The sequence below is a fragment of the Cottoperca gobio genome, chromosome 15 (genome assembly GCF_900634415.1).
Source record: "Cottoperca gobio chromosome 15, fCotGob3.1, whole genome shotgun sequence".
Lineage (NCBI taxonomy): Eukaryota > Metazoa > Chordata > Actinopteri > Perciformes > Bovichtidae > Cottoperca > Cottoperca gobio.
Window position 1 is genome coordinate 4103726 of NC_041369.1, and position 17995 is coordinate 4121720.

Genomic DNA, 17995 nt, shown 5'->3' on the forward strand with positions numbered 1-17995 from the left:
GACCTTGAAAATATGTAGCAAATGTTATTTAAATCTATTCAAAAGTTATCGATATATTTCTCTAAATCAACAAAAATTCTAAGAGGTCCAGTTAGAGAACATTTTCTCAAGCAAAGGTCCGGAGCATCATAATGTCTAACTTGCATTATGAATTAGTGTGATATATGTTGAAGCAGCCCAGTAGCTGTATCAACATCTGTACTATCAAATCTAATAAAGAAAATACAATTCAAAAACATTTTGACAATATTTATTGTCACTTAACATTGAACTATATAGCATTTAAAAATAAAATTGCTTTTATTAATTTAATTAAATTACTAATAACACAGAGCGTACTTTTACAGACCGAGAGGTCGGGAGTGATTTACGTCACAGCCTGACTTTGTACTCAATGCTGCAGTGACCTCTCAGGGTTCAAACTCTCCAAGCTGAGACTGTTGGACGTAAGCGGGGACGATTGTCTTTCAGCACCAGTTGGTATCTTTGCTTTTGCAAGAAAGAGAAAAACACAAATTTCCTTTTTCGCAATTATACTTTTTACATTTTTGATACTGTATTTACGAGGAAAATACCTTTTATTCAAAAATGTTTCGTCTTAAAGGGCCTACGAAATGATAAATATGAAATTCTACTGATGATAGTAAATGCTATTTGTGGTGTAAAATGATGTGTTATTGATGACACTATGCCCGCAGTATTTAAAAAATCACGATTTAGATCGCCGCTACCGGAAACAGCCGACGCCGGTCCACAGTCCACCAGTTGAATACACAGACGACATGGCGGACTCTGGCTCGGATATTTCAACAGAATCGAGTGACAGTGAGTCATCACTCGTTGCACTTTCAAGAAGAGGAGTTTATTGAAGAGGATGCCGGTGTCGTGGATTTAGTACATGCGGGCGAGTTTAACGTGGTGGAAACAGACCAGCTCAAGACACAGTATTCAAGATGGAGACACAGACGTGAGCGAACATGCAGATGATGGTGACGGTGATCCTGGATTTGGTGGAGATCCTGTTCAGCAACAGAACACAGACAGATATATACATTTGACTATGGTTCATAGAACTTCTCAATATATAGTAAATACATCATAATAAAACGTAACATTATCCTCGATCGTAAATAGATCACACGCTATCCTATATCGAGTCGATAGCTTAGTTTCCTTGAATTGTTATGGAACCCGACTAGTTGTCCGCAAATTGTTCGATAGCTAAATAATTATTTTTCAACTTAGACACATCGACGTCTGTAAAGCTTGATAACTTGATTCTTTCTCGAAGTTTCTGTGGTTGAGGTTCTATCGTTGTGTCTGATGTCAAACTTCATATATTACGAGCTGTATAAAAAGCAGTAGCTATTAGCTAACAAACAGGACAGCACTGGTTTATAAAGTATAGTCTGCCCACTGACAAACTTACAGCTGCCTATAGTAGCCGTAAAACTTACCAGATTTTCATGGAAGTTACGATGTCGTAACTTTACGAGAAACGGGTAAAAAGTTACTAGGTAGATCCAACTGTCGTGAAACACAGGCATATAAATCGTATGAAATTAAGATAATGTTAATATTAGCCTTTTTTCTGGATATTGCATATTGTGTACATGTCCTCACCACTCTTTGTTTGTACAATTAGGTGCACGTGTGAAAACTGTACAATTATGAAAGCAATTGAAGAGCTGCTGCCAAGAAAAGGATGTCATGGAGGAACTCAATGAATATGAGGGACATGGTGCAAACAACCGGCAAAACAGATCACCCGGGATTCCAATCAAATTGTCTGGATGTTGCAGACAGCCTACCAAAGGTATTCGAAGAGGGACAGACAACGTAATGAGGAAGTTACTTGTGTTCACAAATGTGTAGAGCTCAGAAACTTTTATGTATTTATGTTCATGTGCAGGTCTACTGGTACTACAACTGTAATGTACAGATGACGTACAGTCTGTATACTTACTGGTGTACACACAGCTTCCCCAGTGTGGATGTCCAATGTTTCAATACCTATGTAATAATAGTGTGATAGTTAAAAGTTAAATAGATTCACGCTTTACTCAAACTACAGAATAAAATGGGGAAGCCAATTATAACCTGACCTGAAGGTGATTCCAATGATATCTATCTGCAGTTACAGTCTGTAGCATTTGTCATCTTCAACCGCACTAACAAGAAGCACTTACTGAATTCAAGCTCCAATCAATGCTCAAGTTGGGTCAACATCAGCGACTTGCACATTCTTCTAGAAGACTCAAAGTCAGCATCTGAGTCAAAAAGTATCATGGCATGCCCAATAATATTTAGCTAACACACTTGAAGATGCAGCAGCCAGCAAAACTACCCCAACAAAAAGCACTTACTGCAATGTGAACCAAAGTTAGTGTTTTTGTAGGGGTAATAATAATGGCCAAATCTGGACCCTGATGCCAGCATTTACATTGTAATAAATCCAATAAGATTGGCACAACCAAGACAACCCCAAAGAGAAGCACTTATGAACACAAGAATCCGCAGTGGCTCAATTTGAAGTGATCTGAGGGTGATTCCCATGAAATATGGCTTCCAACACATTCAGTTGCTTTTATCAATTTAAACTGCCCCAACAAGTAGCACTTACTGAATTCAGAAAACAAGTCAGTGCTACAGTCGTGGTAATAAAAATTGCTTAAATGACATGTCAGTGTTCTTCAACCAGTGACACACAATCTAGATTTGCTGTCCTGGTGAATTCAGATGGACTTCAGTATCTAGAAAAAATAATGGACATTCACTGTGTCTGCATTGGCCCAGTGATATGTCTGCTGAAATACTCAAAACCAAGACAACCCCAAAGAGAAGTACTTATGAAGAAAACAAATCATCAGTGTCTTCTTTAGAGGTGACCTGAAGGTGATTCCAATGACATCTATCTGCAGTTACAGTCTGTAGCATTTGTCATCTTCAACCGCACTAACAAGAAGCACTTACTGCATTCAAGCTCCAATCAATGCTCAAGTTGGGTCAGCATCAGCAACTTGCAGTTTCCCACTGCAACTTGAGCTTCTCTGGATTCCAGGGGGTTCTTTTTGGCACGTTCTGTGATGTGCCCCAGTGGAAGTGCCGTTTCTTGCGCACATTCACTTATCTTAAATGCTGAAAGCCGTCCTTTCCAGCTAACTCCGCCATCTTTTTGATTACTTTCAATGGTCTGGACTGTTGTAAGTGGACAACAGCACTATAGGCACTTCATGAGCACCCATCATCTCAAATGAATGCATGACATTGTCAGAAGATGAATTGGTCAAAGTACAATGAGTTTTCTTGGTGCAGCGCTTTACATCATGGCGGCCTCCAGTTGCACCTTCATCAGCTGTACTTTAAATGAGACAAAAAAGTACAGTTTGTACTGAATATCTATTCCAACAGGGACATTCTTCTAGAAGACTCAAAGTCAGCATCTGAGTCAAAAAGTATCATGGCATGCCCAATAATATACAGCTAACACACTTGAAGATGCAGCAGCCAGCAAAACTACCCCAACAAAAAGCACTTACTGCAATGTGAACCAAAGTTAGTGTTTTTGTAGGGGTAATAATAATGGACCCTGATGCCAACATTTACATTGTAATAAATCCAATAAGATTGGCACAACCAAGACAACCCCACAGAGAAGCACTTATGAACACAAGAATCCGCAGTGGCTCAATTTGAAGTGATCTGAGGGTGATTCCCATGAAATATGGCTTCCAACACATTCAGTTGCTTTTATCAATTTAAACTGCCCCAACAAGTAGCACTTACTGAATTCAGAAAACAAGTCAGTGCTACAGTCGTGGTAATAAAAATTGCTTAAATGACATGTCAGTGTTCTTCAACCAGTGACACACAATCTAGATTTGCTGTCCTGGTGAATTCAGATGGACTTCAGTGTCTAGAAAAAATAATGGACATTCACTGTGTCTGCATTGGCCCAGTGATATGTCTGCTGAAATACTCACAACCAAGACAACCCCAAAGAGAAGCACTTATGAAGAAAACAAATCATCAGTGTCTTCTTTAGAGGTGACCTGAAGGTGATTCCAATGACGTCTATCTGCAGTTACAGTCTGTAGCATTTATCATCTTCAACCGCACTAACAAGAAGCACTTACTGCATTCAAGCTCCAATCAATGCTCAAGTTGGGTCAGCATCAGCGACTTGCAGTTTCCCACTGCAACTTGAGCTTCTCTGGATTCCAGGGGGTTCTTTTTGGCACCTTCTGTGATGTGCCCCAGTGGAAGTGGCGTTTCTTGCGCACATTCACTCATCTTAAATGCTGAAAGCCGTCCTTTCCAGCTAACTCCGCCTTCTTTTTGATTACTTTCAATGGTCTGGACTGTTGTAAGTGGACAACAGCACTATAGGCACTTCATGAGCACCCATCATCTCAAATGAATGCATGCCATTGTCAGAAGATGAATTGGTCAATCAAAGTACAATGAGTCTTCTTGGTGCAGCGCTTTACATCATGGCGGCCTCCAGTTGCACCTTCATCAGCTGTACTTTAAATGAGACAAAAAAGTACAGTTTGTACTGAATATCTATTCCAACAGGGACATTCTTCTAGAAGACTCAAAGTCAGCATCTGAGTCAAAAAGTATCATGGCATGCCCAATAATATACAGCTAACACACTTGAAGATGCAGCAGTCAGCAAAACTACCCCAACAAAAAGCACTTACTGCAATGTGAACCAAAGTTAGTGTTTATGTAGGGGTAATAATAATGGACCCTGATGCCAACATTTACATTGTAATAAATCCAATAAGATTGGCACAACCAAGACAACCCCACAGAGAAGCACTTATGAACACAAGAATCCGCAGTGGCTCAATTTGAAGTGATCTGAGGGTGATTCCCATGAAATATGGCTTCCAACACATTCAGTTGCTTTTATCAATTTAAACTGCCCCAACAAGTAGCACTTACTGAATTCAGAAAAACAAGTCAGTGCTACAGTCGTGGTAATAAAAATTGCTTAAATGACATGTCAGTGTTCTTCAACCAGTGACACACAATCTAGATTTGCTGTCCTGGTGAATTCAGATGGACTTCAGTGTCTAGAAAAAATAATGGACATTCACTGTGTCTGCATTGGCCCAGTGATATGTCTGCTGAAATACTCACAACCAAGACAACCCCAAAGAGAAGCACTTATGAAGAAAACAAATCATCAGTGTCTTCTTTAGAGGTGACCTGAAGGTGATTCCAATGACGTCTATCTGCAGTTACAGTCTGTAGCATTTATCATCTTCAACCGCACTAACAAGAAGCACTTACTGCATTCAAGCTCCAATCAATGCTCAAGTTGGGTCAGCATCAGCGACTTGCAGTTTCCCACTGCAACTTGAGCTTCTCTGGATTCCAGGGGGTTCTTTTTGGCACCTTCTGTGATGTGCCCCAGTGGAAGTGGCGTTTCTTGCGCACATTCACTCATCTTAAATGCTGAAAGCCGTCCTTTCCAGCTAACTCCGCCTTCTTTTTGATTACTTTCAATGGTCTGGACTGTTGTAAGTGGACAACAGCACTATAGGCACTTCATGAGCACCCATCATCTCAAATGAATGCATGCCATTGTCAGAAGATGAATTGGTCAATCAAAGTACAATGAGTCTTCTTGGTGCAGCGCTTTACATCATGGCGGCCTCCAGTTGCACCTTCATCAGCTGTACTTTAAATGAGACAAAAAAGTACAGTTTGTACTGAATATCTATTCCAACAGGGACATTCTTCTAGAAGACTCAAAGTCAGCATCTGAGTCAAAAAGTATCATGGCATGCCCAATAATATACAGCTAACACACTTGAAGATGCAGCAGTCAGCAAAACTACCCCAACAAAAAGCACTTACTGCAATGTGAACCAAAGTTAGTGTTTATGTAGGGGTAATAATAATGGACCCTGATGCCAACATTTACATTGTAATAAATCCAATAAGATTGGCACAACCAAGACAACCCCACAGAGAAGCACTTATGAACACAAGAATCCGCAGTGGCTCAATTTGAAGTGATCTGAGGGTGATTCCCATGAAATATGGCTTCCAACACATTCAGTTGCTTTTATCAATTTAAACTGCCCCAACAAGTAGCACTTACTGAATTCAGAAAACAAGTCAGTGCTACAGTCGTGGTAATAAAAATTGCTTAAATGACATGTCAGTGTTCTTCAACCAGTGACACACAATCTAGATTTGCTGTCCTGGTGAATTCAGATGGACTTCAGTGTCTAGAAAAAATAATGGACATTCACTGTGTCTGCATTGGCCCAGTGATATGTCTGCTGAAATACTCACAACCAAGACAACCCCAAAGAGAAGCACTTATGAAGAAAACAAATCATCAGTGTCTTCTTTAGAGGTGACCTGAAGGTGATTCCAATGACGTCTATCTGCAGTTACAGTCTGTAGCATTTATCATCTTCAACCGCACTAACAAGAAGCACTTACTGCATTCAAGCTCCAATCAATGCTCAAGTTGGGTCAGCATCAGCGACTTGCAGTTTCCCACTGCAACTTGAGCTTCTCTGGATTCCAGGGGGTTCTTTTTGGCACCTTCTGTGATGTGCCCCAGTGGAAGTGGCGTTTCTTGCGCACATTCACTCATCTTAAATGCTGAAAGCCGTCCTTTCCAGCTAACTCCGCCTTCTTTTTGATTACTTTCAATGGTCTGGACTGTTGTAAGTGGACAACAGCACTATAGGCACTTCATGAGCACCCATCATCTCAAATGAATGCATGCCATTGTCAGAAGATGAATTGGTCAATCAAAGTACAATGAGTTTTCTTGGTGCAGCGCTTTACATCATGGCGGCCTCCAGTTGCACCTTCATCAGCTGTACTTTAAATGAGACAAAAAAGTACAGTTTGTACTGAATATCTATTCCAACAGGGACATTCTTCTAGAAGACTCAAAGTCAGCATCTGAGTCAAAAAGTATCATGGCATGCCCAATAATATACAGCTAACACACTTGAAGATGCAGCAGTCAGCAAAACTACCCCAACAAAAAGCACTTACTGCAATGTGAACCAAAGTTAGTGTTTATGTAGGGGTAATAATAATGGACCCTGATGCCAACATTTACATTGTAATAAATCCAATAAGATTGGCACAACCAAGACAACCCCACAGAGAAGCACTTATGAACACAAGAATCCGCAGTGGCTCAATTTGAAGTGATCTGAGGGTGATTCCCATGAAATATGGCTTCCAACACATTCAGTTGCTTTTATCAATTTAAACTGCCCCAACAAGTAGCACTTACTGAATTCAGAAAACAAGTCAGTGCTACAGTCGTGGTAATAAAAATTGCTTAAATGACATGTCAGTGTTCTTCAACCAGTGACACACAATCTAGATTTGCTGTCCTGGTGAATTCAGATGGACTTCAGTGTCTAGAAAAAATAATGGACATTCACTGTGTCTGCATTGGCCCAGTGATATGTCTGCTGAAATACTCACAACCAAGACAACCCCAAAGAGAAGCACTTATGAAGAAAACAAATCATCAGTGTCTTCTTTAGAGGTGACCTGAAGGTGATTCCAATGACGTCTATCTGCAGTTACAGTCTGTAGCATTTATCATCTTCAACCGCACTAACAAGAAGCACTTACTGCATTCAAGCTCCAATCAATGCTCAAGTTGGGTCAGCATCAGCGACTTGCAGTTTCCCACTGCAACTTGAGCTTCTCTGGATTCCAGGGGGTTCTTTTTGGCACCTTCTGTGATGTGCCCCAGTGGAAGTGGCGTTTCTTGCGCACATTCACTCATCTTAAATGCTGAAAGCCGTCCTTTCCAGCTAACTCCGCCTTCTTTTTGATTACTTTCAATGGTCTGGACTGTTGTAAGTGGACAACAGCACTATAGGCACTTCATGAGCACCCATCATCTCAAATGAATGCATGCCATTGTCAGAAGATGAATTGGTCAATCAAAGTACAATGAGTCTTCTTGGTGCAGCGCTTTACATCATGGCGGCCTCCAGTTGCACCTTCATCAGCTGTACTTTAAATGAGACAAAAAAGTACAGTTTGTACTGAATATCTATTCCAACAGGGACATTCTTCTAGAAGACTCAAAGTCAGCATCTGAGTCAAAAAGTATCATGGCATGCCCAATAATATACAGCTAACACACTTGAAGATGCAGCAGTCAGCAAAACTACCCCAACAAAAAGCACTTACTGCAATGTGAACCAAAGTTAGTGTTTATGTAGGGGTAATAATAATGGACCCTGATGCCAACATTTACATTGTAATAAATCCAATAAGATTGGCACAACCAAGACAACCCCACAGAGAAGCACTTATGAACACAAGAATCCGCAGTGGCTCAATTTGAAGTGATCTGAGGGTGATTCCCATGAAATATGGCTTCCAACACATTCAGTTGCTTTTATCAATTTAAACTGCCCCAACAAGTAGCACTTACTGAATTCAGAAAACAAGTCAGTGCTACAGTCGTGGTAATAAAAATTGCTTAAATGACATGTCAGTGTTCTTCAACCAGTGACACACAATCTAGATTTGCTGTCCTGGTGAATTCAGATGGACTTCAGTGTCTAGAAAAAATAATGGACATTCACTGTGTCTGCATTGGCCCAGTGATATGTCTGCTGAAATACTCACAACCAAGACAACCCCAAAGAGAAGCACTTATGAAGAAAACAAATCATCAGTGTCTTCTTTAGAGGTGACCTGAAGGTGATTCCAATGACGTCTATCTGCAGTTACAGTCTGTAGCATTTATCATCTTCAACCGCACTAACAAGAAGCACTTACTGCATTCAAGCTCCAATCAATGCTCAAGTTGGGTCAGCATCAGCGACTTGCAGTTTCCCACTGCAACTTGAGCTTCTCTGGATTCCAGGGGGTTCTTTTTGGCACCTTCTGTGATGTGCCCCAGTGGAAGTGGCGTTTCTTGCGCACATTCACTCATCTTAAATGCTGAAAGCCGTCCTTTCCAGCTAACTCCGCCTTCTTTTTGATTACTTTCAATGGTCTGGACTGTTGTAAGTGGACAACAGCACTATAGGCACTTCATGAGCACCCATCATCTCAAATGAATGCATGCCATTGTCAGAAGATGAATTGGTCAATCAAAGTACAATGAGTCTTCTTGGTGCAGCGCTTTACATCATGGCGGCCTCCAGTTGCACCTTCATCAGCTGTACTTTAAATGAGACAAAAAAGTACAGTTTGTACTGAATATCTATTCCAACAGGGACATTCTTCTAGAAGACTCAAAGTCAGCATCTGAGTCAAAAAGTATCATGGCATGCCCAATAATATACAGCTAACACACTTGAAGATGCAGCAGCCAGCAAAACTACCCCAACAAAAAGCACTTACTGCAATGTGAACCAAAGTTAGTGTTTTTGTAGGGGTAATAATAATGGACCCTGATGCCAACATTTACATTGTAATAAATCCAATAAGATTGGCACAACCAAGACAACCCCACAGAGAAGCACTTATGAACACAAGAATCCGCAGTGGCTCAATTTGAAGTGATCTGAGGGTGATTCCCATGAAATATGGCTTCCAACACATTCAGTTGCTTTTATCAATTTAAACTGCCCCAACAAGTAGCACTTACTGAATTCAGAAAACAAGTCAGTGCTACAGTCGTGGTAATAAAAATTGCTTAAATGACATGTCAGTGTTCTTCAACCAGTGACACACAATCTAGATTTGCTGTCCTGGTGAATTCAGATGGACTTCAGTGTCTAGAAAAAATAATGGACATTCACTGTGTCTGCATTGGCCCAGTGATATGTCTGCTGAAATACTCACAACCAAGACAACCCCAAAGAGAAGCACTTATGAAGAAAACAAATCATCAGTGTCTTCTTTAGAGGTGACCTGAAGGTGATTCCAATGACGTCTATCTGCAGTTACAGTCTGTAGCATTTATCATCTTCAACCGCACTAACAAGAAGCACTTACTGCATTCAAGCTCCAATCAATGCTCAAGTTGGGTCAGCATCAGCGACTTGCAGTTTCCCACTGCAACTTGAGCTTCTCTGGATTCCAGGGGGTTCTTTTTGGCACCTTCTGTGATGTGCCCCAGTGGAAGTGGCGTTTCTTGCGCACATTCACTCATCTTAAATGCTGAAAGCCGTCCTTTCCAGCTAACTCCGCCTTCTTTTTGATTACTTTCAATGGTCTGGACTGTTGTAAGTGGACAACAGCACTATAGGCACTTCATGAGCACCCATCATCTCAAATGAATGCATGCCATTGTCAGAAGATGAATTGGTCAATCAAAGTACAATGAGTTTTCTTGGTGCAGCGCTTTACATCATGGCGGCCTCCAGTTGCACCTTCATCAGCTGTACTTTAAATGAGACAAAAAAGTACAGTTTGTACTGAATATCTATTCCAACAGGGACATTCTTCTAGAAGACTCAAAGTCAGCATCTGAGTCAAAAAGTATCATGGCATGCCCAATAATATACAGCTAACACACTTGAAGATGCAGCAGTCAGCAAAACTACCCCAACAAAAAGCACTTACTGCAATGTGAACCAAAGTTAGTGTTTATGTAGGGGTAATAATAATGGACCCTGATGCCAACATTTACATTGTAATAAATCCAATAAGATTGGCACAACCAAGACAACCCCACAGAGAAGCACTTATGAACACAAGAATCCGCAGTGGCTCAATTTGAAGTGATCTGAGGGTGATTCCCATGAAATATGGCTTCCAACACATTCAGTTGCTTTTATCAATTTAAACTGCCCCAACAAGTAGCACTTACTGAATTCAGAAAACAAGTCAGTGCTACAGTCGTGGTAATAAAAATTGCTTAAATGACATGTCAGTGTTCTTCAACCAGTGACACACAATCTAGATTTGCTGTCCTGGTGAATTCAGATGGACTTCAGTGTCTAGAAAAAATAATGGACATTCACTGTGTCTGCATTGGCCCAGTGATATGTCTGCTGAAATACTCACAACCAAGACAACCCCAAAGAGAAGCACTTATGAAGAAAACAAATCATCAGTGTCTTCTTTAGAGGTGACCTGAAGGTGATTCCAATGACATCTATCTGCAGTTACAGTCTGTAGCATTTGTCATCTTCAACCGCACTAACAAGAAGCACTTACTGCATTCAAGCTCCAATCAATGCTCAAGTTGGGTCAGCATCAGCGACTTGCAGTTTCCCACTGCAACTTGAGCTTCTCTGGATTCCAGGGGGTTCTTTTTGGCACCTTCTGTGATGTGCCCCAGTGGAAGTGGCGTTTCTTGCGCACATTCACTCATCTTAAATGCTGAAAGCCGTCCTTTCCAGCTAACTCCGCCTTCTTTTTGATTACTTTCAATGGTCTGGACTGTTGTAAGTGGACAACAGCACTATAGGCACTTCATGAGCACCCATCATCTCAAATGAATGCATGCCATTGTCAGAAGATGAATTGGTCAATCAAAGTACAATGAGTTTTCTTGGTGCAGCGCTTTACATCATGGCGGCCTCCAGTTGCACCTTCATCAGCTGTACTTTAAATGAGACAAAAAAGTACAGTTTGTACTGAATATCTATTCCAACAGGGACATTCTTCTAGAAGACTCAAAGTCAGCATCTGAGTCAAAAAGTATCATGGCATGCCCAATAATATACAGCTAACACACTTGAAGATGCAGCAGTCAGCAAAACTACCCCAACAAAAAGCACTTACTGCAATGTGAACCAAAGTTAGTGTTTATGTAGGGGTAATAATAATGGACCCTGATGCCAACATTTACATTGTAATAAATCCAATAAGATTGGCACAACCAAGACAACCCCACAGAGAAGCACTTATGAACACAAGAATCCGCAGTGGCTCAATTTGAAGTGATCTGAGGGTGATTCCCATGAAATATGGCTTCCAACACATTCAGTTGCTTTTATCAATTTAAACTGCCCCAACAAGTAGCACTTACTGAATTCAGAAAACAAGTCAGTGCTACAGTCGTGGTAATAAAAATTGCTTAAATGACATGTCAGTGTTCTTCAACCAGTGACACACAATCTAGATTTGCTGTCCTGGTGAATTCAGATGGACTTCAGTGTCTAGAAAAAATAATGGACATTCACTGTGTCTGCATTGGCCCAGTGATATGTCTGCTGAAATACTCACAACCAAGACAACCCCAAAGAGAAGCACTTATGAAGAAAACAAATCATCAGTGTCTTCTTTAGAGGTGACCTGAAGGTGATTCCAATGACGTCTATCTGCAGTTACAGTCTGTAGCATTTATCATCTTCAACCGCACTAACAAGAAGCACTTACTGCATTCAAGCTCCAATCAATGCTCAAGTTGGGTCAGCATCAGCGACTTGCAGTTTCCCACTGCAACTTGAGCTTCTCTGGATTCCAGGGGGTTCTTTTTGGCACCTTCTGTGATGTGCCCCAGTGGAAGTGGCGTTTCTTGCGCACATTCACTCATCTTAAATGCTGAAAGCCGTCCTTTCCAGCTAACTCCGCCTTCTTTTTGATTACTTTCAATGGTCTGGACTGTTGTAAGTGGACAACAGCACTATAGGCACTTCATGAGCACCCATCATCTCAAATGAATGCATGCCATTGTCAGAAGATGAATTGGTCAATCAAAGTACAATGAGTCTTCTTGGTGCAGCGCTTTACATCATGGCGGCCTCCAGTTGCACCTTCATCAGCTGTACTTTAAATGAGACAAAAAAGTACAGTTTGTACTGAATATCTATTCCAACAGGGACATTCTTCTAGAAGACTCAAAGTCAGCATCTGAGTCAAAAAGTATCATGGCATGCCCAATAATATACAGCTAACACACTTGAAGATGCAGCAGCCAGCAAAACTACCCCAACAAAAAGCACTTACTGCAATGTGAACCAAAGTTAGTGTTTTTGTAGGGGTAATAATAATGGACCCTGATGCCAACATTTACATTGTAATAAATCCAATAAGATTGGCACAACCAAGACAACCCCACAGAGAAGCACTTATGAACACAAGAATCCGCAGTGGCTCAATTTGAAGTGATCTGAGGGTGATTCCCATGAAATATGGCTTCCAACACATTCAGTTGCTTTTATCAATTTAAACTGCCCCAACAAGTAGCACTTACTGAATTCAGAAAACAAGTCAGTGCTACAGTCGTGGTAATAAAAATTGCTTAAATGACATGTCAGTGTTCTTCAACCAGTGACACACAATCTAGATTTGCTGTCCTGGTGAATTCAGATGGACTTCAGTGTCTAGAAAAAATAATGGACATTCACTGTGTCTGCATTGGCCCAGTGATATGTCTGCTGAAATACTCACAACCAAGACAACCCCAAAGAGAAGCACTTATGAAGAAAACAAATCATCAGTGTCTTCTTTAGAGGTGACCTGAAGGTGATTCCAATGACAGTCTATCTGCAGTTACAGTCTGTAGCATTTATCATCTTCAACCGCACTAACAAGAAGCACTTACTGCATTCAAGCTCCAATCAATGCTCAAGTTGGGTCAGCATCAGCGACTTGCAGTTTCCCACTGCAACTTGAGCTTCTCTGGATTCCAGGGGGTTCTTTTTGGCACCTTCTGTGATGTGCCCCAGTGGAAGTGGCGTTTCTTGCGCACATTCACTCATCTTAAATGCTGAAAGCCGTCCTTTCCAGCTAACTCCGCCTTCTTTTTGATTACTTTCAATGGTCTGGACTGTTGTAAGTGGACAACAGCACTATAGGCACTTCATGAGCACCCATCATCTCAAATGAATGCATGCCATTGTCAGAAGATGAATTGGTCAATCAAAGTACAATGAGTTTTCTTGGTGCAGCGCTTTACATCATGGCGGCCTCCAGTTGCACCTTCATCAGCTGTACTTTAAATGAGACAAAAAAGTACAGTTTGTACTGAATATCTATTCCAACAGGGACATTCTTCTAGAAGACTCAAAGTCAGCATCTGAGTCAAAAAGTATCATGGCATGCCCAATAATATACAGCTAACACACTTGAAGATGCAGCAGTCCAGCAAAACTACCCCAACAAAAAGCACTTACTGCAATGTGAACCAAAGTTAGTGTTTTTGTAGGGGTAATAATAATGGACCCTGATGCCAACATTTACATTGTAATAAATCCAATAAGATTGGCACAACCAAGACAACCCCACAGAGAAGCACTTATGAACACAAGAATCCGCAGTGGCTCAATTTGAAGTGATCTGAGGGTGATTCCCATGAAATATGGCTTCCAACACATTCAGTTGCTTTTATCAATTTAAACTGCCCCAACAAGTAGCACTTACTGAATTCAGAAAACAAGTCAGTGCTACAGTCGTGGTAATAAAAATTGCTTAAATGACATGTCAGTGTTCTTCAACCAGTGACACACAATCTAGATTTGCTGTCCTGGTGAATTCAGATGGACTTCAGTGTCTAGAAAAAATAATGGACATTCACTGTGTCTGCATTGGCCCAGTGATATGTCTGCTGAAATACTCACAACCAAGACAACCCCAAAGAGAAGCACTTATGAAGAAAACAAATCATCAGTGTCTTCTTTAGAGGTGACCTGAAGGTGATTCCAATGACAGTCTATCTGCAGTTACAGTCTGTAGCATTTATCATCTTCAACCGCACTAACAAGAAGCACTTACTGCATTCAAGCTCCAATCAATGCTCAAGTTGGGTCAGCATCAGCGACTTGCAGTTTCCCACTGCAACTTGAGCTTCTCTGGATTCCAGGGGGTTCTTTTTGGCACCTTCTGTGATGTGCCCCAGTGGAAGTGGCGTTTCTTGCGCACATTCACTCATCTTAAATGCTGAAAGCCGTCCTTTCCAGCTAACTCCGCCTTCTTTTTGATTACTTTCAATGGTCTGGACTGTTGTAAGTGGACAACAGCACTATAGGCACTTCATGAGCACCCATCATCTCAAATGAATGCATGCCATTGTCAGAAGATGAATTGGTCAATCAAAGTACAATGAGTCTTCTTGGTGCAGCGCTTTACATCATGGCGGCCTCCAGTTGCACCTTCATCAGCTGTACTTTAAATGAGACAAAAAAGTACAGTTTGTACTGAATATCTATTCCAACAGGGACATTCTTCTAGAAGACTCAAAGTCAGCATCTGAGTCAAAAAGTATCATGGCATGCCCAATAATATACAGCTAACACACTTGAAGATGCAGCAGCCAGCAAAACTACCCCAACAAAAAGCACTTACTGCAATGTGAACCAAAGTTAGTGTTTTTGTAGGGGTAATAATAATGGACCCTGATGCCAACATTTACATTGTAATAAATCCAATAAGATTGGCACAACCAAGACAACCCCACAGAGAAGCACTTATGAACACAAGAATCCGCAGTGGCTCAATTTGAAGTGATCTGAGGGTGATTCCCATGAAATATGGCTTCCAACACATTCAGTTGCTTTTATCAATTTAAACTGCCCCAACAAGTAGCACTTACTGAATTCAGAAAACAAGTCAGTGCTACAGTCGTGGTAATAAAAATTGCTTAAATGACATGTCAGTGTTCTTCAACCAGTGACACACAATCTAGATTTGCTGTCCTGGTGAATTCAGATGGACTTCAGTGTCTAGAAAAAATAATGGACATTCACTGTGTCTGCATTGGCCCAGTGATATGTCTGCTGAAATACTCACAACCAAGACAACCCCAAAGAGAAGCACTTATGAAGAAAACAAATCATCAGTGTCTTCTTTAGAGGTGACCTGAAGGTGATTCCAATGACATCTATCTGCAGTTACAGTCTGTAGCATTTGTCATCTTCAACCGCACTAACAAGAAGCACTTACTGCATTCAAGCTCCAATCAATGCTCAAGTTGGGTCAGCATCAGCGACTTGCAGTTTCCCACTGCAACTTGAGCTTCTCTGGATTCCAGGGGGTTCTTTTTGGCACCTTCTGTGATGTGCCCCAGTGGAAGTGGCGTTTCTTGCGCACATTCACTCATCTTAAATGCTGAAAGCCGTCCTTTCCAGCTAACTCCGCCTTCTTTTTGATTACTTTCAATGGTCTGGACTGTTGTAAGTGGACAACAGCACTATAGGCACTTCATGAGCACCCATCATCTCAAATGAATGCATGCCATTGTCAGAAGATGAATTGGTCAATCAAAGTACAATGAGTTTTCTTGGTGCAGCGCTTTACATCATGGCGGCCTCCAGTTGCACCTTCATCAGCTGTACTTTAAATGAGACAAAAAAGTACAGTTTGTACTGAATATCTATTCCAACAGGGACATTCTTCTAGAAGACTCAAAGTCAGCATCTGAGTCAAAAAGTATCATGGCATGCCCAATAATATACAGCTAACACACTTGAAGATGCAGCAGTCAGCAAAACTACCCCAACAAAAAGCACTTACTGCAATGTGAACCAAAGTTAGTGTTTTTGTAGGGGTAATAATAATGGACCCTGATGCCAACATTTACATTGTAATAAATCCAATAAGATTGGCACAACCAAGACAACCCCACAGAGAAGCACTTATGAACACAAGAATCCGCAGTGGCTCAATTTGAAGTGATCTGAGGGTGATTCCCATGAAATATGGCTTCCAACACATTCAGTTGCTTTTATCAATTTAAACTGCCCCAACAAGTAGCACTTACTGAATTCAGAAAACAAGTCAGTGCTACAGTCGTGGTAATAAAAATTGCTTAAATGACATGTCAGTGTTCTTCAACCAGTGACACACAATCTAGATTTGCTGTCCTGGTGAATTCAGATGGACTTCAGTGTCTAGAAAAAATAATGGACATTCACTGTGTCTGCATTGGCCCAGTGATATGTCTGCTGAAATACTCACAACCAAGACAACCCCAAAGAGAAGCACTTATGAAGAAAACAAATCATCAGTGTCTTCTTTAGAGGTGACCTGAAGGTGATTCCAATGACGTCTATCTGCAGTTACAGTCTGTAGCATTTATCATCTTCAACCGCACTAACAAGAAGCACTTACTGCATTCAAGCTCCAATCAATGCTCAAGTTGGGTCAGCATCAGCGACTTGCAGTTTCCCACTGCAACTTGAGCTTCTCTGGATTCCAGGGGGTTCTTTTTGGCACCTTCTGTGATGTGCCCCAGTGGAAGTGGCGTTTCTTGCGCACATTCACTCATCTTAAATGCTGAAAGCCGTCCTTTCCAGCTAACTCCGCCTTCTTTTTGATTACTTTCAATGGTCTGGACTGTTGTAAGTGGACAACAGCACTATAGGCACTTCATGAGCACCCATCATCTCAAATGAATGCATGCCATTGTCAGAAGATGAATTGGTCAATCAAAGTACAATGAGTTTTCTTGGTGCAGCGCTTTACATCATGGCGGCCTCCAGTTGCACCTTCATCAGCTGTACTTTAAATGAGACAAAAAAGTACAGTTTGTACTGAATATCTATTCCAACAGGGACATTCTTCTAGAAGACTCAAAGTCAGCATCTGAGTCAAAAAGTATCATGGCATGCCCAATAATATACAGCTAACACACTTGAAGATGCAGCAGTCAGCAAAACTACCCCAACAAAAAGCACTTACTGCAATGTGAACCAAAGTTAGTGTTTTTGTAGGGGTAATAATAATGGACCCTGATGCCAACATTTACATTGTAATAAATCCAATAAGATTGGCACAACCAAGACAACCCCACAGAGAAGCACTTATGAACACAAGAATCCGCAGTGGCTCAATTTGAAGTGATCTGAGGGTGATTCCCATGAAATATGGCTTCCAACACATTCAGTTGCTTTTATCAATTTAAACTGCCCCAACAAGTAGCACTTACTGAATTCAGAAAACAAGTCAGTGCTACAGTCGTGGTAATAAAAATTGCTTAAATGACATGTCAGTGTTCTTCAACCAGTGACACACAATCTAGATTTGCTGTCCTGGTGAATTCAGATGGACTTCAGTGTCTAGAAAAAATAATGGACATTCACTGTGTCTGCATTGGCCCAGTGATATGTCTGCTGAAATACTCACAACC